The 24,178-nt window shown below is 35.5% G+C and overlaps 3 long non-coding RNA genes across 3 annotated transcripts; 1 reads left to right on the top strand and 2 right to left on the bottom strand.

Annotated features, from left to right (window-relative positions):
* Positions 1-9,763: 9,763 nt before the first annotated feature.
* On the bottom strand, positions 9,764-10,583 carry LOC126766892 (uncharacterized). The gene is made up of 2 exons (XR_007668965.1): positions 10,502-10,583; positions 9,764-10,440 (listed from the first exon to the last, which is right to left on the bottom strand). It is a non-coding gene; the product is annotated as an uncharacterized LOC126766892 (long non-coding RNA).
* On the top strand, positions 10,520-23,506 carry LOC126766891 (uncharacterized). The gene is made up of 3 exons (XR_007668964.1): positions 10,520-10,534; positions 10,694-11,240; positions 23,159-23,506. It is a non-coding gene; the product is annotated as an uncharacterized LOC126766891 (long non-coding RNA).
* LOC126766894 (uncharacterized) lies at positions 16,879-17,489 on the bottom strand. Its single transcript, XR_007668968.1, has 2 exons — positions 17,330-17,489; positions 16,879-17,268 (listed from the first exon to the last, which is right to left on the bottom strand). It is a non-coding gene; the product is annotated as an uncharacterized LOC126766894 (long non-coding RNA).
* Positions 23,507-24,178: the final 672 nt, after the last annotated feature.

The following is a 24,178-nucleotide window of genomic DNA, read 5'->3' as shown; positions in this document are numbered from 1 at the left end:
GGCTTACGGAAGGTTTCAAGACCGGAGCGTATTCCTGTAGAACCCCAAAGGTGATCTAGTCATTTGCCCAGAGCATACTTAAATTATGGAGGGAACACTTCTCCAGCCTGCTGAATGGCAGTGAACGCACAACACCAGGAGAAGGAGAACCCGATTCCCCAATCGATGACGATGGAGCAGACGTTCCATTACCCGACCATGAAGAAGTTCGAATAGCAATTGCCCGCCTGAAGAACAACAAAGCGGCAGGGGCCGACGGATTGCCGGCCGAGCTATTCAAACACGGCGGCGAAGAACTGATAAGGTGCATGCATCAGCTTCTTTGTAAAATATGGTCGGACGAAAGCATGCCCAACGATTGGAATTTAAGTGTGCTATGCCCAATCCATAAAAAAGGAGACCCCACAATCTGCGCCAACTACCGTGGGATTAGCCTCCTCAACATCGCATATAAGGTTCTATCGAGCGTATTGTGTGAAAGATTAAAGCCCACCGTCAACAAACTGATTGGACCTTATCAGTGTGGCTTCAGACCTGGCAAATCAACAACCGACCAGATATTCACCATGCGCCAAATCTTGGAAAAGACCCGTGAAAAGAGAATCGACACACACCACCTCTTCGTCGATTTCAAAGCTGCTTTCGACAGCACGAAAAGGAGCTGCCTTTATGCCGCGATGTCTGAATTTGGTATCCCCGCAAAACTAATACGGCTGTGTAAACTGACGTTGAGTAACACCAAAAGCTCCGTCAGGATCGGGAAGGACCTCTCCGAGCCGTTCGATACCAAACGAGGTTTCAGACAAGGCGATTCCCTATCGTGCGACTTTTTCAACCTGCTTTTGGAGAAAATAGTTCGAGCCGCAGAACTAAATAGAGAAGGTACCATCTTCTATAAGAGTGTACAGCTGTTGGCGTATGCCGATGATATTGATATCATCGGCCTCAACACCCGCGCCGTTAGTTCTGCTTTCTCCAGGCTGGACAAGGAAGCACAGAAAATGGGTCTGGTAGTGAACGAGGGCAAGACGAAGTATCTCCTGTCATCAAACAAACAGTCGTCGCATTCGCGACTTGGCACTCACGTCACTGTTGACAGTCATAACTTTGAAGTCGTAGATAATTTCGTCTATCTTGGAACCAGCGTAAACACCACCAACAATGTCAGCCTAGAAATCCAACGCAGGATAACTCTTGCCAACAGGTGCTACTTCGGACTGAGTAGGCAATTGAGAAGCAAAGTCCTCTCTCGACAAACAAAAACCAAACTCTATAAGTCACTCATAATTCCCGTCCTGCTGTATGGTGCAGAGTCTTGGACGATGTCAACAACGGATGAGTCGACGTTGCGAGTTTTCGAGAGAAAAGTTCTGCGAAAGATTTATGGTCCTTTGCGCGTTAGCCACGGCGAATACCGCATTCGATGGAACGATGAGCTGTACGAGATATACGACGACATCGACATAGTTCAGCGAATTAAAAGACAGCGGCTACGCTGGCTAGGTCATGTTGTCCGGATGGACGAAAACACTCCAGCTCTGAAAATATTCGACGCAGTACCCGCCGGGGGAAGCAGAGGAAGAGGAAGACCTCCACTCCGTTGGAAGGACCAAGTGGAGAAGGACCTGGCTTCGCTTGGAATATCCAATTGGCGCCACGTAGCGAGAAGAAGAAGCGACTGGCGCGCTGTTGTTAACTCGGCTATAATCGCTTAAGCGGTTTCTACGCCAATTAAGAAGAAGAAGATACATATAATACATATGCACATTATTGCAACATTGAGATCAACATTCTCATTGAAATCAATATTCTCATTTCTCTCTCCTATTCTTATTTTGGCGCAATTTCACACCAATTTATTGCTTTTTAACCATTTCCAATTATTACAACAGTTTTAGCCGTTAAAAATTAACCAATCCAAAGCATACTCTCTTTCATTGGATTTTGGCATATGCATAAAGTCAACATTCTCATTGAAATCAGTATTCTCATTTCTCCTATTCTTATTTTGGCGCAATTTCACCCAATCCAGGACATTGAATTTTTGCATACATATTGACATTGACATTTTTCATGTTCTTTATTAATGTGGTGTAGTTTGTCGTGTTCCTTCATAAAGTGGTGGAAAATTTGGGTAGAGGAGTATATATCGCTTTTGTTGTACGTATACCACAATAAATTCTCCACTTCCAAAGTTGGCTTTGGTGCTGTGTGCTTAGCTGATCAACATTTTGCAACTCCAAATATTTTGTTCGGGTTCAAAGCCTACATGAACTTCTAAAATATGTATATATTTTTTGACTTTTTTGTTTTTTTATTTCATTTTATTTTATTTCCATTTTAATTACTATTTATTTGATTATTTGCCTTATAATTATTTTTTTGTAATACACATTATTCAAATTTTCCCTTATGCGCATATCAAAGAACATCTGCGTGGACAATTTCTATAGAGTAGTACCCTTATAGTGTGGTGTAGTTTCTCTGATACATTTTCTGTTCTCATGTTCCTTTATATCGTGGTGCACGCAATTGGCAAGTTCCCTTATAGAGTGGTAAACATTGGCTTGCTTCCCCTTTTGAATGGTGTGTTCCTTCATACTGTTCGAAATTTTTTCGATTACTCTTCGAAATTTTTTCGATGTTCCCTAACGTCAAATAACATTTTAGCACAGCTAACATTTGCTCCTTCTTATTATTATATGTACATTCTTTGTCTTAACCCTGACGCCTACAACTCTACAACGCATAGTTCGCCGCCGAGCGACTTTTAAAAATTTTTAACTCGTGATATCTTTTGAATGGAATGTCAGAATCTAATAATTCAAAAAGTTATATAAAGGTTTTGAAGCGATCTTAAATAATAAATCATTTATTTCGATAAGGATCAATACTAAGGTATAAATAAAGAGCCTTTTCAAGTAGTGGTATTTTAATTAATTTTTTTATATAAAATCGCTTATTGTGACAAAACTATAATAGTTAGAGGTATGATGTCGCGACGTTTTTTGTAGATAATGATAAGTTCTACAAAATTGTAATATATCACTTTGTTATATCTTCAATCGTTTTCGCAGCATTCGCGATGACAGAAAGTTTTTTGGTATTTTTTTTATATTATCGGAGTTTTGGTAAGGAACCCTATTTTTTTTTTTAACTAAATATAGCCTATGTCACTCAGGGATAGTATAGCTTTCCAACGGTGAAATAATTTTTCAAATCGGTTCAGTAGTTTCGGAGCCTATTCGAAACAAACAAACAAAAAAACAAACATTTCCTCTTTATAATATTAGTATAGATGTATATAATATTATTATATAATATTACTATATAATATTGCTTATTTGTTTATTAAATTAAATAAAGAGCATATCCACATGAATGAATCGAGGAATTTTTGGGAAAAAAGGCATTTCAGCGAATTTCCTTATCACATGGCAGCGCTCCATTTCGTCGTAATTTTTAGCACACACATGATGTTCACTACGAGTGTAAGATGTAATTTTTAAAATAAAGATTTCTTCGGTAAAAAGACTGTTAAAGGTGTAAAACATGGATTTATTTAAAAGTTTATAGTTTAATTTAATTAATTTGAAATGAAAAATGTGAGTAAAGTGTGTTTAATGTGGTAAAATAGCTTGTTGAAATGTTCGAATTTTGGGAATTTTTGAAATTTAAGGTCGAATATCTCGTAAACTAAGCGTTTGCGGTACCTATAACCCTATATATTTTTTAATCAGGAGGACTTCCTCTTTCCAAAGGTGCCTTCCAATCGCGGCGCCAAAGAAATCGGAATTGTGTCATGCTTTACATTTGTTCTAAAAGAATATGCAACAAGTGTTAAAAAAAAACTTCAAAAATATATGTAATCTCTATATATAAAAATGAATGCCATTTTTCGTTGTGACTTTATAACTCAAGAACGGGCTCACCTATCCAAACCCAATTTTTAGGCTTTGTTTGGATTATTCAGTAGATGGTTTATGTTTTGAAATTTTAAGAATCGGATATCAGAGTCTCGAGAAATAGGCCAAAACGTGGACCCGGGTAACCCTAGGATGTGTTTGTACAATATGGGTAGCAAATGGAAGCTGTTGATGATTTCTATAGTATAGAGTATTTTTGATGCCGCTCCGTGACTAGAGTCTCGAGATATCGGCCAAAATGTTTCAAAAATTTCACCACACATACATATGTTACATTTTTTTTTATTTAACTCGTACCTACTTGGAAAGCTGAAAAGCGCTCAATGTATGGTGAAATTATTTTTAAAAACACACCAAAAACCCATTTGTTTGGTCAGATTCATCCCACTTAGCCAGCGGATTATACGTTTTCATATTAACATACATACATCAATAATAGTTTAATCATTTACTAAACGATTTGTTACCTACTTAGCTACGCTCTTTCGCTCTCAAAATTTATGAACTTTCGTCTTAACTAGCATACTTATTATTCCCACCTACAAACTTTCTTGCATTATATTTATATCAACATGTAGGTATGTATGTAGCAGGCAGATCGACAAACAAAGTAGGCTTTGAAAAGACATCGAACTATATTACGGTGCATTTATTTTGCATAGAGAAATACATGAATATTTTGTTTTTTGTAGGTATATATAGCTTTGACCCTTAGCATTAAGAAAATTCAAATTAGGAGAATATATGACATTAGTTATTATATTTTTTTTTTAATAATTATTGAAGTTTGTGTGAATTTGTGAAAAAATAAATATAGCGCAAAGCGAATTTCCGAGCAAAACACGGTAAGTTTTGAACTGTTGAAGTGAGTTACACGAATGTATGTGTTTCCTGATTTGAAAAAACATATGGTGTACCACTATTAAAGTAGGCTTTTTTTTAAATTTAATTTATTCTTTTTTAATTGAAAGAAAAATGCCACGACCCACACGAGGAAATATAGATCGGCGGACGCGTCATGCAAATGCTACAGCATTACAAAGGCGATCACAGACTCCAGATGAACGAGCACAAGCTAATGCATCGCAGCGTGAACGTAATGCAGGAAATAGATCTGTTGTACCTGAAATTATGCGTGCTGCTTTTAATTATAACAGTCAGATTAATTACAGTATGTACGGATATATTGGAATAATGGAGCAATATGTCCACATTGTGATGCGGCTAAATTTCCAGGTGAAACGCCCGGCATGTGTTGTGCTAATGGCAAAGTGAGATTACCACCATTAGAAACTCCACCCGAACCATTGTCTTCATTAATTTTTGGGACTTCTGAAAATTCGAAGCTCTTTTTGAGTCATATTCAACAATACAATTCGGTATTTCAAATGACTTCTTTTGGTGCTACTAACATTATTAGAGATAATTTTATGCCGACGTTTAAGGTAAATACTTAAACAGGATTGTCCCAATCAATCTGAATCATAAAAGTATTCTATAGTTTTAAAAATTATTATGCAACATATACCTATAATTGCATACATGTTGCAGATTCAGGGCCAAATTTATCATCAAGCTGGTTCGTTATTGTCATACCCCGACGCTGATTATCAATTTTTGCAAATTTATTTTATTGGTGATGAAAATCGTGAATTGGATCAACGTTGTGCAATTGCTTTGAATACAAGACGAGAAATTATTTGTGAGGTACAAAGGTTTTTCCATCAGCATAAAACATTAGTTCAATTGTTCAAAATTGCTCTCGAAATCGTAATAAGGGCTGATAGAACACCTTTTGGAGAACATGAAAGGCGATTCAATGCACCGACAATTGATGAGGTTGTAATTGTAATTCGTGGTGATCAGTTTCAATTGCGTGATATTATACTTCATCGTAGAAATAACCAATTGCAACGTGTTTCGGAACTTCATCGTAGTTACGACGCATTACAATACCCAATATTGCATTGGAAAGGTGACGATGGCTATAATATAAATATACCAATGATTGATCCACGAACAGGTAAATAATATTTTCAGTGTGTTGACATTTCATCATTTGTAGAAATTTCTTAAGTCACATTTTCCACTTATTTTAACATCTATCTATCTACATGTACAAAAAAAGTTAGTGCAATGAATTTTTATTCTTATCGATTGATGGTTCGTCCACAAGAACAAAACTATATCTTGAGATGTCGTAAACTATATCATCAGTACATCGTTGATATGTACGTCAAAATAGAAACAGAACGTCTTAATTTTATTCGTTTCAACCAAGCAAAATTAAGGTCTGAACAATATATTCATTTGCAAGATGCGATAGCGAATGATGCTAATATTAATGACATCGGACGTTTAACTATATTGCCATCTTCGTATATTGGTAGCCCACGGAATATGAACGAATATGCACAAGACGCAATGTGTTATGTAAGAAAATACGGTCGACCGGATCTGTTCATTAAATTTACATGTAATCCGCAGTGGGATGACATCAAAAACAATTTATTTGCAGGACAGTCGACAACCGATCGTCATGACATTACTGCGCGTGTTTTTCGGCAAAAATGTAAAGCAATTATGGATTTAATTGAGAAATTATATGTATTTGGGGAGGTGCGTTGCCATATGTACTCCATTGAATGGCTGAAAAGGGGATTGGTGCACGCACATATACTAATTTGGCTGGTACATAAAGTAACTCCGGATCAAATCGATAATCTTATATCAGCTGAAATTCCTAAACACACTGCTGATCCTGAGTTATTTCAAGTTGTCGTTAAAAACGTGATACATGGACCGTGCGGTGAACTAAATATGAATTCACCATGTATGATTGATGAAAAGTGTTCGAAACGATACCCAAGGCAATTTACTTCAGACACAATAACGGGCAATGACGGATATCCGTTGTATCGACGTAGATCACCTAATGATAATGGCAAAACGGCAACCATTAGAATACATAACCAGGAAGTTGAAGTTGATAATCGTTGGGTGGTTCCGTATTGTCCATTATTATCGAAAATATTCAACGCTCATATAAATGTGGAATATTGTAATTCTGTCAAATCCATTAAATATATTTGCAAATATGTAAATAAAGGGAGCGATATGGCTATTTTCGGTGTTGCTGATGAGAATAGATATGATGAAATTACTCAGTATCAAATGAGTCGCTATATTAGTAGCAATGAAGCTGTCTGGAGGATTATGTCGTTTCCAATGCACGAAAGATATCCTGCGGTTGTTCACGTGGCTGTACATCTTGAGAATGACCAACGTGTTTATTTTAATGTAGCAAATTTATTGGAAATAGCAGCGCAACCACCAGCAACTACGTTAACAGCTTTTTTTAAATTATGCGAAACTGATACATTTGCGATAACTTTGTTATATTCTGAAGTGCCTCAGTATTACACATGGAATGTGTCTCCGAAAAAATTTCAAAGACGTAAACAAGGAACAGCAGTTCATGCGCATCCTGGCATTTTCCAAACAGATGCAATTGGCAGAATATATACAGTACATCCAAACAATGTTGAGTGTTTTTATTTGAGATTGTTATTAGTTAACGTGAATGGCCCAAAATCATTTCAAGAATTGAGAACAGTCAACGGTCATTTGTGTGAAACATACCGTGAAGCATGCCAACTTTTGCATTTGTTGAAGGATGACGCTCATTGCGATTCAACAATTCATGATGCATCTATTTGGGCTCATCCTCAACAAATACGAATGCTGTTTGCCGTTATATTATCAACATGTATGCCATCAAATCCACTTGAATTATGGAACAAATATAAACATAATATTGCAGAAGATATTTTAATTCGTATGCGTCATCATGCAAGAAATCCTGATTTGTTGATAACTTTGAAAATATACAACGAAGCTTTGATAATAATTGAAGATATGTGTCTACGGATTGCAAATGAAACATTAGTACAATTGGGTATGACCGCACCAAATCGTGACATGCATGATCTGTTTGATCGTGATTTGCGTTTATTTGTACAATCGAATATAATCTAAATGAATATTCAGCAAAAATATGTCTATGACACAATCATGCAAGCCATTTCCAATAATGCAGGTGGGTTATATTTCTTGGAGGCACCTGGTGGTACAGGCAAAACGTTCGTTATATCACTGATTTTAGCCACTATTCGATCGGAACTGAAAATTGCATTGGCACTTGCATCTTCGGGAATTGCTGCTACATTATTAGAAGGTGGTCGGACAGCACACTCTGCATTAAAATTGCCATTGAATATACAGGTGATTGAAACTCCAACTTGCAATATTTCAAGAAATTCTGCTATGGCAAAAGTTCTGCGATTAACGTCAATTATTTTATGGGATGAGTGTACAATGGCGAATAAAAATTACTAGAAGCATTTAATCGAACAATGCAAGATTTACGTGGTAACCAACAGCTTTTTGGTGATGCTTTGATATTACAGCCAGGGGATTTTCGACAAACATTGCCTGTCATTCCTCGGTCAACTCCTGCTGATGAAATAAATGCCTGTTTGAAGTCATCAGTTCTGGAGATATGTACAAAAATTGACACTGAACATTAATATGCGTATTCACCTACAAAATGATCCAGCTGCCCATGAGTTTTCAGAACAATTGTTACAAATTGGTGATGGCAAAATACAAATCGACAGAACCAACGGATTGATCACTGTACCGAACAATTTTTGTACAATTACGAAATCGATAGATGAATTGATTGAATGTGTTTTTCCAAATATTCTTCAGAATTACAGAAACCATGATTGGTTGACAGAACGCGCCATTTTAGCACCGAAGAACATTCATATCAATGCATTAATTTTCAAATTCAAGCAAAACTCCCAGGCGTAGTCACGACATATAAATCAATTGACAGTGCTATGAATCAAGATGAGGCAATGAATTATCCAACTGAATTTTTGAATTCATTAGAACCGGCTGGTATGCCACCGCATTGCTTGAATCTGAAAGTGGGTTCTTTGATTATATTATTGCGAAATATTAATCCACCAAAACTGTGTAATGGCACCAGATTGGCAGTGAAAAATTTATTGCCAAATTTGATTGAAGCTACGATCTTAACTGGTAAATCAAAAGAAGAAGTTTGTTTAATACCGCGTATCCCTATGATTCCAACTGATATGCCATTTGAATTCAAACGATTACAATATCCTGTGCGTTTATCATTTGCGATGTCCATCAACAAAGCTCAAGGGCAAACACTTAACGTTTGTGGCGTGAATTTGGAGGAATCATGTTTTTCACATGGCCAACTTTATGTTGTCTGTTCCAGAGTCGGTACCCCCAGTCGTTTGTTTATTCATGCTCAAAATGGAAAAACAAAAATTATTGTTTATCCAAATGTTTTGGATTAATCTTATTGAAGTTGACATAAAGCCATAACGGCAGTGCATTTATATATATAAAAATGAATGCCATTTTTCGTTGTGACTTTATAACTCAAGAATAGCTAGCAAATAATTAAATATATATTTTTTTTATAAATGAGTTTGATTTAATATTTCACTTCATACGTAGCGAAACACGTACCGGGCCGCTATAAACATTATATGTATTCAATAATGCTTTCAAAAAATCATAAAGTTGAGCTTATCTGTAACACCACATTCATTGACAGTTAGGCGGTACAAAGTTCGCCGGGTCAGCTAATTACATATATAGCGAGTTTTATTTTGAGCAAACAAAAAACTAAAATATAAATATGATATTCTTTTAGACATTAGTTTTCTAAAATGTAATTATAGAATTACGAAAAATTAATCATTATCGGTGAAAAAATCAAAACAATCTAAAAAAATCAATCATATATTAATAATACCATTTGATTAAAGTTCACCTGGACTGACAAAAAAACCGTATTTAGGTACAAATCTTTATTGTCGCCTTCAATATAGACTCTCGAGCGAGTAACACTGCTATTATTTTCCATACACTTGTTTAATGTCCTGGTTGAGATGGCCTTCAACGAATTTTGTTTTTTTTCGGCTTGCGCTAATTTTTGCCGCGTCATTCCCTCTACTCACTAGACTCGACACCAGCAACGATGTGTTTGAATAATGTAAGGTCTTCAGCCTCTTCTCCACGTGGTTTTCGCAAAAGATTCAGGTATTTTCGTACCAGTCTGTCATTGAATGCACACCATACCCAAAACATTAACCAAAATTTTTGGAGTCGATCTATAAGAGATGTTGAAAGCCTCTGGTGCCAACACAACGACTTTTAAGCACTATTTCTTACATTTTTTCGATGTTATCGACTATAGCAGAAGTGGATGAACCACTGGTATGAAGCAAATCTTCGATGACGTCACGACCTTCATTGAATGTTTTTCAAGCAAACCGTTGTTCAATTTTAACTTCACGTCGTCAACAAACAGCTGCCAAACACATACTAATTGACATATGGAGATCAAACTTCATATGAACATTGAATCACCTGTAATTACACAACAGCGCTAACGGCGATTCTAATAAAGTTTCTATGAGTTTCTTAAGATCCAATTGACAATTTTAACAACAATTTCTTACGTAAACGTGTTATCGGTGGCACGGTGTGTATGCGTAAGTTTTCCACATTAGTTCTTTCAATATTTTGGAGTTTGTATAGCTGCTATTGCTGGGTAATGTGACAAAAATTTTGCGAATATATCTTTGACGCACACCATTTCAACGAAATATTTAACGCTAGTGAACCCTGTGTTTTGTTTTCTATTGTGTCAGCATCACCCTCTTCTCGGAATTGGATTTTTAACATTGCAATAAACTTTATTACTGGCGGTTCAAGGAAGTTTTGTAAGCAATGGCTGATGGTGAGGATATTGAAAGTTCCATGGACAAACAATTCAACGATAATGACGGAGGTAAACCGGATAAAATGTTTACGTTGAAGAAGTGGAATGCTGTGGCTATGTGGAGCTGGAATGTTGAGTGCGACACTTGCGCTATTGGCAGAGTTCAAGTAATGGCTGAGTGACTACCTTTTCTACTGTTATTGTATGTTATACAAAGCTCCGTAAAGAGTTTTTAATACATTATCCGGAATCAGTTCAAAGAATTGTGTTAATAGTAAATTGTACATTGTGCCTTGCTGTTAAGAAGAGCTCCACTTGAATTATCTACTAGAATATTTTGCAAAGAACGTATAATATTTTATTTTAGACGTTTTCTATACTTGTTGAGTTTCTGGAAACTCTTTAAAATTTATACTCTGTTTCAGATAGTACCTTTCTTTAATTAATATAATATTATTCGAATTTTGTACAACTAGGTACCGTATATTATTATTCTTTATTTTAAACGGTGTAATTGTTTTTCAATAGCGGAGAGTAACTTCGGTGTGTATTTTTCACTTAATTGAATTCAGTAGTATGAATATTCTCTTAACTATTTAATTTCCTCAAGGCAGAAACATAACAGTGTATATATTTAAATATACACTCTAAACATTGAAATAAGTTCACATTTCACTTTTATTTTGGTATATTTTACCTAAATTTATTAATTTAAAAATCACTTAGTTCACTCATCGTTGACAAGGTTAGATTGTTTACAATTATGAGGAAAACAAGCCTTGCCACATCTTAAATAGCAAATATGTAGGATTTTTAACAATTTTTCTTTGTTTGCTTTTTCGCGTAATTCTTTTTTCTATATTAACTATAAAAAATTCTTTCTACATATGTACATATATGTGTAATATGTGATTTATGTGACTGAAGTACTTTCGCGTAGTACTCCTTTCTGCGTTGGCGGCCTTCGGCCACGCTTTAAAAAAATAACCCTGGTCGAGCGAATACCCGGGGTGACTAAAGTACTTTCGCATAGTACTCCTTTCTGCGTTAAAATAAAAAAAATATATTGAGTTTCGTTATAAAGTGGTTATATTTTTATGGCCTGGTCGCTTTAAAAAAATAACCCTGGTCGAGCGAATTACCCGGGGTTTTTGATAAAGTACTTACCGTATATTGTATATGTATATAATATGCGATATATAAAAATGGCGTTTTCGTGCTTTATAAAAAATAACCCTGGTCGAGCGAATACCCTGGGTGACTAAAGTACTTTCGCATAGTACTGTTTGTACTGTTGATGATTTCTATAGTATAGAGTATTTTTGATGCCGCTCCGTGACTAGAGTCTCGAGATATCGGCCAAAATGTTTCAAAAATTTCACCACACATATGTTACATTTTTTTTTATTTAACTCGTACCTACTTGGAAAGTTGAAAAGCGCTCAATGTATGGTGAAATTATTTTTAAAAACACACCAAAAACCCATTTGTTTGGTCAGATTCATCCCACTTAGCCAGCGGATTATACGTTTTCATATTAACATACATACATCAATAATAGTTTAATCATTTACTAAACGATTTGTTACCTACTTAGCTACGCTATTTCGCTCTTAAAATTTATGAACTTTCGTCTTTACTAGCATACTTATTATTCCCACCTACAAACTTTCTTGCATTATATTTACATATAGCAACATGTAGGTATGTATGTAGCAGGCAGATCGACAAACAAAGTAGGGTTTGAAAAGGCATCGAACTATATTACGGTGCATTTATTTTGCATAGAGAAATACATGAATATTTTGTTTTTTGTAGGTATATACTATGTAGAGCTTTGGCTCTTAGCATTAAGAAAATTCAAATTAGGAGAATATATGACATTGGAGTGTTAACATCGCTGGAGCGTTTTCTTTGGCCCCACACGTTCAGTAGTGCCCGAAATTACCGCGGTGCAAAATTATTAGTTATTATATATTTTTTTTTAATAATTATTGAAGTTTGTGTGAATTTGTGAAAAAAATAAATATAGCGCAAAGCGAATTTCCGAGCAAAACACGGTAAGTTTTGAACTGATGAAGTGAATTACACGAATGTATGTGTTTCCTGATTTGAAAAAACATATGGTGTACCACTATTAAAGTAGGCTTTTTTTAAATTTAATTTATTATTTTTTAATTGAAAGAAAAATGCCACGACCCACACGAGGAAATATAGATCGGCGGACGCGTCATGCAAATGCTACAGCATTACAAAGGCGATCACAGACTCCAGATGAACGAGCACAAGCTAATGCATCGCGGCGTGAACGTAATGCACGAAATAGATCTGTTGTACCTGAAATTATGCGTGCTGCTTTTAATTACAACAGTCAGATTAATTAAAGTATGTACGGATATATTGGAATAATGAACGCAATATGTCCACATTGTGATGCGGCTAAATTTCCAGGTGAAACGCCCGGCATGTGTTGTGCTAATGGCAAAGTGAGATTGCCACCATTAGAAACTCCACCCGAACCATTGTCTTCATTAATTTTTGGGACTTCTGAAAATTCGAAGCACTTTTTGAGTCATATTCAACAATACAATTCGGTATTTCAAATGACTTCTTTTTCTGCTACTAACATTATTAGAGATAATTTTATGCCGACGTTTAAGGTAAATACTTAAACAGGATTGTCCCAATCAATCTGAATCATAAAAGTATTCTATAGTTTTAAAAATTATTATGCAACATATACCTAAAATTGCATACATGTTGCAGATTCAGGGCCAAATTTATCATCAAGCTGGTTCGTTATTGCCAAACCCCGACGCTGATTATCAATTTTTGCAAATTTATTTTATTGGTGATGAAAATCGTGAATTGGTCAACGTTCTGCAATTGCTTTGAATACAAGATGAGAAATTATTTGTGTGCTACAAAGGTTTTTCCATCAGCATAAAACATTAGTTCAATTGTTCAAAATTGCTCTCGATCGTATGCCCTCTGATCATCACGAAATCGTAATAAGGGCTGATAGAACACCTTTTGGAGAGCATGAAAGGCGATTCAATGCACCGACAATTGATGAGGTTGTAATTGTAATTCGTGGTGATCAGTTTCAATCGCGTGATATTATACTTCATCGTAGAAATAACCAATTGCAACGTGTTTCGGAACTTCATCGTAGTTACGACGCATTACAATACCCAATATTGCATTGGAAAGGTGACGATGGCTATAATATAAATATACCAATGATTGATCCACGAACAGGTAAATAATATTTTCAGTGTGTTGACATTTCATCATTTGTAGAAATTTCTTAAGTCACATTTTCCACTTATTTTAACATCTATCTATCTACATGTACAAAAAAAGTTAGGGCCATGAATTTTTATTCTTCCCATTTCGGTGTTGCTGATGAGAATAGAAATGATGAAATTACTCAGTATCAAATGAGTCGCTATATTAGTAGCAATGAAGCTGTCTGGAGGATTATGTCGTTTCCAATGCACGAAAGACATCCTGCGGTTGTTCACTTCTTGAGAATGGCCAACGTGTTTATTTTAATGTAGCAAATTTATTGGAAAGAGCAGCGCAACCACCAGCAACTACGTTAACAGCTTTTTTTAAATTATGCGAAACTGATACATTTGCGATAACTTTGTTATATTCTGAAGTGCCTCAGTATTACACATGGAATGTGTCTCCGAAAAAATTTCAAAGACGTAAACAAGGAACAGCAGTTCATGCGCATCCTGGCATTTTCCAAACAGATGCAATTGGCAGAATATATACAGTACATCCAAACAACGTTGAGTGTTTTTATTTGAGATTGTTATTAGTTAACGTGAATGGCCCAAAATCATTTCAAGAATTGAGAACAGTCAACGGTCATTTGTGTGAAACATACCGTGAAGCATGCCAACTTTTGCATTTGTTGAAGGATGACGCTCATTGCGATTCAACAATTCATGATGCATCTATTTGGGCTCATCCTCAACAAATACGAATGCTGTTTGCCGTTATATTATCAACATGTATGCCATCAAATCCACTTGAATTATGGAACAAATATAAACATAATATTGCAGAAGATATTTTAATTCGTATGCGTCATCATGCAAGAAATCCTGATTTGTTGATAACTTTGGAAATGTACAACGAAGCTTTGATAATAATTGAAGATATGTGTCTACGGATTGCAAATAAAACATTAGTACAATTGGGTATGACCATACCAAATCGTGACATGCATGATCTGTTTGATCGTGAATTGCAACGTGAGCAGGAATTCAATTCTAATGATTTGCGTTTATTTGTACAATCGAATATAACCAAAATGAATATTCAGCAAAAACATGTCTATGACACAATCATGCAAGCCATTTCCAATAATGCAGGTGGGTTATATTTCTTGGATGCGCCTGGTGGTACAGGCAAAACGTTCGTTATATCACTGATTTTAGCCACTATTCGATCGGAACTGAAAATTACATTGGCACTTGCATCTTCGGGAATTGCTGCTACATTATTAGAAGGTGGTCGGACAGCACACTCTGCATTAAAATTGCCATTGAATATACTGGTGATTGAAACTCCAACTTGCAATATTTCAAGAAATTCTGCTATGGCAAAAGTTCTGCGATTAACGTCAATTATTTTATGGGATGAGTGTACAATGGCGAATAAAAAATTACTAGAAGCATTTAATCGAACAATGCAAGATTTACGTGGTAACCAACAGCTTTTTGGTGATGCTTTGATATTACAGCCAGGGGATTTTCGACAAACATTGCCTGTCATTCCTCGGTCAACTCCTGCTGATGAAATAAATGCCTGTTTGAAGTCATCAGTTCTGGAGATATGTACAAAAATTGACACTGAACATTAATATGCGTATTCACCTACAAAATGATCCAGCTGCCCATGAGTTTTCAGAACAATTGTTACAAATTGGTGATGGCAAAATACAAATCGACAGAACCAACGGATTGATCACTGTACCGAACAATTTTTGTACAATTACGAAATCGATAGATGAATTGATTGAATGTGTTTTTCAAAATATTCTTCAGAATTACAGAAACCATGATTGGTTGACAGAACGCGCCATTTTAGCACCGAAGAACATTCATATCAATGCATTAATTTTCAAATTCGAGCAAAACTCCAAGGCGTAGTCACGACATATAAATCAATTGACAGTGCTATGAATCAAGATGAGGCAATGAATTATCCAACTGAATTTTTGAATTCATTAGAACCGGCTGGTATGCCACCGCATTGCTTGAATCTGAAAGTGGGTTCTTTGATTATATTATTGCGAAATATTAATCCACCAAAACTGTGTAATGGCACCAGATTGGCAGTGAAAAATTTATTGTCAAATTTGATTGAAGCTACGATCTTAACTGGTAAATCAAACAAGGAAGTTTGTTTAATACCGCGTATCCCTATGATTCCAACTGATATGCCATTTGAATTCAAACGATTACAATATCCTGTGCGTTTATCATTTGCGATGTCCATCAACAAAGCTCAAGGGCAAACACTTAACGTTTGTGGCGTGAATTTGGAGGAATCATGGCCAACTTTATGTTGTCTGTTCCAGAGTCGGTACCCCCCGTCGTTTGTTTATTCATGCTCAAAATGGAAAAACAAAAATTATTGTTTATCCAAATGTTTTGGATTAATCTTATTGAAGTTGACATAAAGCCATAACGGCAGTGCATTTATATATATAAAAATGATTGCCATTTTTCGTTGTGACTTTATAACTCAAGAATAGCTAGCAAATAATTAAATATATATTTTTTTTTATAAATGAGTTTGATTTAATATTTCACTTCATACGTAGCGAAACACGTACCGGGCCGCTATAAACATTATATGTATTCATTGTATTGCTTTCAAAAAATCATAGAGTTCTGCTTATCTGTAACACCACCACCACCACCAACCAAAGTTCGCCGGGTCAGCTAGTTACATATATAGCGAGTTTTATTTTGAGCAAACAAAAAACTAAAATATAAATATGATCTTCTTTTAGACATTAGTTTTGCTAAAATGTAATTATAGAATTACGAAAAATTAATCATTATCGGTGAAAAAATCAAAACAATCTAAAAAAAATCAATCATATATTAATAATACCATTTGATTAAAGTTCACCTGGACTGACAAAAAAACCGTATTTAGGTACAAATCTTTATTGTCGCCTTCAATATAGACTCTCGAGCGAGTAACACTGCTATTATTTTCCATACACTTGTTTAATGTCCTGGTTGAGATGGCCTTCAACGAATTTTGTTTTTTTTTTCGGTTTGCGCTAATTTTTGCCGCGTCATTCCCTCTACTCACTAGACTCGACACCAGCAACGATGTGTTTGAATAATGTAAGGTCTTCAGCCTCTTCTCCACGTGGTTTTCGCAAAAGATTCAGGTATTTTCGTACCAGTCTGTCATTGAATGCACACCATACCCAAAACATTAACCAAAATTTTTGGAGTCGATCTATAAGAGATGTTGAAAGCCTCTGGTGCCAACACAACGACTTTTAAGCACTATTTCTTACATTTTTTCGATGTTATCGACTAAAGCAGAAGTGGATGAACCACTATCGACTAAAGCAGAAGTGGAAATCTTCGATGACGTCACGACCTTCATTGAATGTTTTTCAAGCAAACCGTTGTTCAATTTTAACTTCACGTCGTCAACAAACAGCTGCCAAACACATAATAATTGACATATGGAGATCAAACTTCATATGAACATTGACCGGCGATTCTAATAAAGTTTCTATGAGTTTCTTAAGATCCAATTGACAATTTTAACAACAATTTCTTACGTAAACGTATTATCGGTGGCACGGTGTGTATGCGTAAGTTTTCCACATTAGTTCTTTCAATATTTTGGAGTTTGTATAGCTGCTACTGCTGGGTAATGTGACAAAAATTTTGCGAATATATCTTTGACGCACACCATTTCAACGAAATATTTAACGCTAGTGAACCCTGTGTTTTGTTTTCTATTGTGTCAGCATCACCCTCTTCTCGGAATTGGATTTTTAACATTGCAATAAACTTTATTACTGGCGGTTCAAGGAAGTTTTGTAAGCAATGGCTGATGGTGAGGATGTTGAAAGTTCCATGGACAAACAATTCAACGAGAATGACGGAGGTAAACCGGATAAAATGTTTACGTTGAAGAAGTGGAATGCTGTGGCTATGTGGAGCTGGGATGTTGAGTGCGACACTTGCGCTATTTGCAGAGTTCAAGTAATGGCTGAGTGACTACCTTTTCTACTGTTATTGTATGTTATACAAAGCTCCGTAAAGAGTTTTTAATACATTATCCGGAATCAGTGCAAAGAATTGTGTTAATAGTAAATTGTACATTGTGCCTTGCTGTTAAGAAGAGCTCCACTTGAATTATCTACTAGAATATTTTGCAAAGAACGTATAATATTTTATTTTAGACGTTTTCTATACTTGTTGAGTTTCTGGAAACTCTTTAAAATTTATACTCTATTTCAGATAGTATCTTTCTTTAATTAATATAATATTACTAGCTGACGTGAAATTATGTGTTTTGAAATGAAAAGAAAGTTGAATTTACGTTGAAAACACGTTGAAAATATCAATAGCATCCGAAGGTATTAGCAATCGTCGTTTTGCGGGTGGATTATGTAAATTCGTCCTAAGGAATTAGTTGAGAACACACCAGGATGTTAATCTACTGGTTGGCCTTGGAAACGAAAATATACGCCACATGCCTTCGTTACTACTAACATAGCGGCCCATTTGATATTGGGTGACTTCATCATTTGAATTTTCGGCAGCAACTCCGAAGACAGCCATGTCACTACCTATGTTCACATACTTGCAAATAGATTTAATAGATTTTACGGAATGGCGAAATTCGACGTTTATGTGTGCTTTATATGCCTTGCAGAGTAATGGCGAAAACGGAACAACCCAACGGTTATCAACTTCAATGTCCTGTCGATTTACTTTGACTATTGTTGACTTTCCATTGTCATCAATGGATCGTCGGCGATAAAGTGGATATCCATTATTTCCAGCAATAGTTTCTGTTACTAATTGTCTTGGGTAGCGTTTTGAACATATTCCTTCAACCATACACGGAGAAATTGGATTTAATATTCCACATGGACCATGTATCATATTTTTTGTAATAACCTCATGTAACAGTGGGTCTTCATTCTTATCGGGAATTTCTGCTGATATCACATTATCAATTTCATTCGGTCTTACGATCTCAACCAACTAAATGAGGATATGTGCATGTGGCAATCCGCGTTTTTGCCACTCAATTGAGTACATCCAACAGCGCGTCTCGCCGAACACGCGATGCTTAACAATAAAATCCATGAGTGTTTTTAATTTCATTTTGAACACCCTTGCAGTGATATCGTGGCGATCAATAGGTGATTGGCTAGTAAATAATTCTTGATGAATTTCTGTCCACTTTGGATTGCATGTGAATGTGATAAACAAATCTGGTGTGCCATAATGTCGTACATAGGACATAGCATCTTGAGCATATTCATGCATATGTCGCGGCTTCCGACGTATGTTGCTGGGAGAATAGTTGTTCTGCCAACATTCTGTGCATTTCCATCGGCATTAATGGCATCCCGAAGATGAATACTATATTCCTCGGAACGGAGTTTTGCCAGGTTCAACCTGATAAATGTCAATCGTTCAGTTTCAATTTTCACATACATATCCACAGCATATTGGTGAAATAGACGCCGACACTTTAAGATGTGATTGTCCTCATTTTCCCGAACCATCAGTGAAAAATTATGATTGAAAAATGATAGCCGTCTTCACCTTGCCAAAATAGGATAGGATATTGTAAGGCATCATATGATCGATGTGTTTCAGACACACGCTGAAGTTGATCGTTCCGTCGAAGTAAAACAATGTCCCGGTTTTCTAAATTTTCTCCCACGACGACAATAGCCACTTCATCAATTGTTGGCGCATTAAAACGTCCAGCATGTTGTCCTGCAGGTGCCTTATCGGCTCTGATGACAATTTTATGATTATCTGATGGCATGCTGCCATAGACATGGCATGGCATGCTGCATTAGACATTGTGCTGATGGAAAAATGTTTGAAGTTGTTCCACAATGGATCTTTTCACTGAGTTGTTGTGTGCGCAACGCTGATCGACTTCTCTTGCTGCTGCAATCTGCAAGAATATAAATATGTATTTAGGTAATTGTATAGCAAATTGTTTGTACCTTCCATGGCAGTTTTAGGTAGTAGGCTTTACCAAGTATTGGAACACTTTGTAAACACATCTACAAAACACTGGCTCAACATATTTTGCACCAGCTATATGGTTGTAAAACTAAATAAAGTTGTTTGCCATTATACTTATATACCTTGAAAGTAGGCATAAAATTGTCTCCAATAACTTTTGTTGCGCCAAATGATGTCATTTGAAAGCAATTATTGTATTGCTGGATATGAGTCAAAAAATGAATAGAATCTGGCCCAATTCCGGAAACCAATGAATGTAGTGGCTCTGGTGGTGGTACCAGTAGCGTCAATTTGACTTGGCCGCCAATCCAACACAATCCAGGGGCTTAATTTTTGAATTTCAATACATTGCAATATGGACATACATTATTCATTAGTCCAATAGTAACAATTTGCTCTGAACTGTAATCAATTGCCACATTATAGCAGAATGCAGCTCTGTGGGGACAACATTTCTTTGTTGATTTTGATTTTTTTGTAGTTCATTTCTTTGATTTGTTCTTATATTTCTTTGACTTGCCGTATTTCGAATTCCGCGGCCTAAGTTTGTACGTCTGGTTGGTGGCATTGTTAAAAACAAAAAACGAAAATCCAACTGAAAATAAAATGAACTCATATTTTTTCTGTTTAACCATGTATACCAAATTGTAATATTGTGTAGTCAGCAAAAGTTACCAAAAATCGATATAAGGTGAATTTAACTTACCGTGATTAATAAACACTTATTAGCAAACAAAAAACTTCTTAGTCTTTAAAACAAAACGAACTTTATCAAAAACTTAATAAAATTTACATGAAAACAGATTACCAAAATTTTTTTTTTTTAAATTGAATGACGTTGACAATTAAATTGAATTACGTTTACATTCGTTATTTCTGAAAGATTTTCTTACTATTTTTTTCCATAAGAACCTTGTTCAGAGTATTAGAAAACTACAAAAAAAAATCAGCCAAATCGGTTCAGCCATTCACGCGTGATGCCGTGACAGCGCAAGCGTTGTGCTGCGTGAAATTATCTGTTTTGAAATGAAAAAAAGGTTGAATTTACGTTGTGTTAAAAATCATTTATTTTCGATTTTTCTAAATTTTTTTCAATGTAACGCAGTTTGATAAGCGACATTTTTTGGTTTCTATTCCGGTGCGTAAATGTACAGAGAAGATGGTTTTCCAACTCGGGGAAAACGCCACGTATAATTGGCGCGCACCCATGCCATCGTAGTTACGATAATTTGGCCAATTTGGCATAAACATTCGTGATGGATTCATATTTCGTTGAAGTGAATTGACAAAAGGGAGGTGGAATTGATATCAAACTACTGGAACCGAAATTTGCCTATTTCCAATTCTTAACGAATACGATGTAAAATGTCTTCGGCAATGTATTTTTGTTCGTGTTCCATAATTGACGCGGCTTTGAAGGCTGACATGTCGAAATGACCGTCGCGAAAAGTGTGCGCAATGACACAAATCAAACTGAACGATGTACATTTATTAATAGCAACCGAAGGTATTAGCAATCGTAGTTTTTCGGGTGGATTATGTAAATTCGTCTTAAGGAATTAGTTGAGAACACACCTGGATGTCAATCTATTGGTTGGCCTTGCTTTCTGCGTACCTATTTCTTCGGCGATGCATTCCATGCATAATATCAAGGCATTTCCAAATAGAGCAATGTTCTCACAAACGAATCACTGACGCAAGTTTAGAAAAAACTCGTCAATGTAAATTTTGTTGTTGGAAGTGTTTCCGCTAGCTGTACTGTATTCTCTGGGTTGAAAAACACTCTTTAGCCATTCTCCAAATGAACTGCGAAACGCACAACAGTCGGAAAAGTCGATTTCGCCAAACTACAATATCAAACATAGGCATGAGTTTTGAATGTGAATTAGACAACAGTGGCGAATATGGTACGATCCATATGTTGTCGACTTGGATATTCACTACTCTAAGTTGAATGATAAATGTCCTGCCATTGTCGTCTGATGAGCTACGACGATAGAGTGGATATCCATCATTTTCAGTTTGCGTTTCCGAAAGAAAAGAACGTGGATAGTGTTTCGTGCATTTATTGCAAGTAGGATTGTGGTGTCCGCAAAGTCCATGTGCCATATTGGTTTTCATCACTTCGTAGAATAATGGATCTTTCTCTGCATGAGGAATTTCCGCAAAAATGATTTCATCAATTTGATCTGGTGTAACCACCATCCACCATTCAAAGAAGAATGTGGCGGGCGGCAAACCTATTTTTTGCAACTCAACAGAGTATATACATACGTTGCTTCAATATAAAATCCATCAAACATCGTAGCTGTTGTTTGAAAAGTCTTGCTGTATTATCGTGATGATCGCTTGCTGATTGACAGCGATCCATAATTCCACACATATGTCATCGCATCCTGGGAGTCTCATGTAGTTCATGTGTCTTGGGCTGCCATACGTTGATGGCAAAAAGAACGCTGACCGATATTAGCGCGATGTCTTCGTTGCTTCGTAACAAATTTCAATCTCTAATTGATCACTTCATTTGAAACACACATAAAGTTTTCACTGAAAAATTTTCAATAATTTTCTTTTAAATAGCCGGAATAAAAAAGCAAGCGACCGAAATTGAACGACTCAAATAATTTACAAATCAAAATATTGAAAAACAAAACAAAAAAGAATTGTATGAAAAGTCACTTTTTGGAAATTTCCAATTTTTCGACTTTTCCTTATGAAAAGTATATGGTTTTTTTATATTTAACCCTTTCCAGATCCACAGCGAACAACTTCTGATTTCATGAAGATTGGTTCCGCCGTTCTCGAGCATTAGCGTTATTAACAAACAAACAGTCATTTTTACTTACATATGTACATATATATGTATGTATGTACATACTTATGTATATACAAAATAAAACGTTTGTATGGGAAAAAGAAAAGGGCTGTTTTTGGGGGTTTTCCGGCAACTTTCGTAATTTTTTCTTACATAAGAACCTTCTCCTAATAATAACAAATACAACAAAAAAAAATCAGCCAAATCGGTTCAGCCATTCACGCGTGATGCCGTGACAACGAAAACGGTTTCATTTTTATATATATGTAAGATTCGAATTTTGTACAACTAGGTACCGTATATTATTATTCTTTATTTTAAACGGTGTAATTGTTTTTCAATAACGGAGAGTAACTTCGGTGTGTATTTTTCACTTAATTGAATTCAGTAGTATGAATATTCTCTTAACTATTTAATTTCCTCAAGGCTGCAACATAAACCTTTAAACTGCAGAAGGTCACTTAACTGGTGTGTATACCGATTACTTTGGCGGAGGGGTAAAAAAACCGAATTTCCGTATAAATGGGGTATGTGCGGATAGGGGAGCTTCTCCAGAGAAGAAATAGCCAAAAATAATATAAAAATAACTTTTATTTTTTAAAATATTCACGATTAAAAGTTCAAAAATTTGCACTAATAACGCATGGTATTTCTCTATGTTTCACTAAATTTTTTCACGTTTTTCACTCTGTATATTTAAATATACACTCTAAACATTGAAATAAGTTCACATTTCACTTTTATTTTGGTATATTTTACCTAAATTTATTAATTTAAAAATCACTTATTGCACTCATCGTTGAAAAGGTTAGATTGTTAATAATTATGAGGAAAACAAGCCTTGCCACATATTAAATAGCAAATATGTAGGATTTTTAACAATTTTTCTTTGTTTGCTTTTTCGCGTAAATCTTTTTGCTATATTAACTATAAAAAAATTCTTTCTACATATGTACATATATGTGTAATATGTGATTTATGTGAGTGAAGTACTTACGCGTAGTACTCCTTTCTGCGTTGGCGGCCTTCGGCCACGCTTTTAAAAAATAACCCTGGTCGAGCGAATACCCGGGGTGACTAAAGTACTTTCGCATAGTACTCCTTTCTGCGTTAAAATAAAAAAAAATATATTGAGTTTCGTTATAAAGTGGTTATATTTTTTTTTATCTTGCACTGATATTGAAACAATATTTGAGTTTTCGTTATAAAATGGTTAAATTTTGGTTATTATATCTGTCAGCGCTTATCATTTATTTTTGATAATACGTTTTTTTGTATATTAGGTGATGTATATTGTATATGTATATAATAT

This window comes from Bactrocera neohumeralis, unplaced genomic scaffold (genome assembly GCF_024586455.1).
Source record: "Bactrocera neohumeralis isolate Rockhampton unplaced genomic scaffold, APGP_CSIRO_Bneo_wtdbg2-racon-allhic-juicebox.fasta_v2 ctg2830, whole genome shotgun sequence".
NCBI lineage: Eukaryota > Metazoa > Arthropoda > Insecta > Diptera > Tephritidae > Bactrocera > Bactrocera neohumeralis.
The sequence above is the reverse complement of the archived record's forward strand: the minus strand, read 5'-3'. Positions and strand labels throughout refer to the sequence as shown.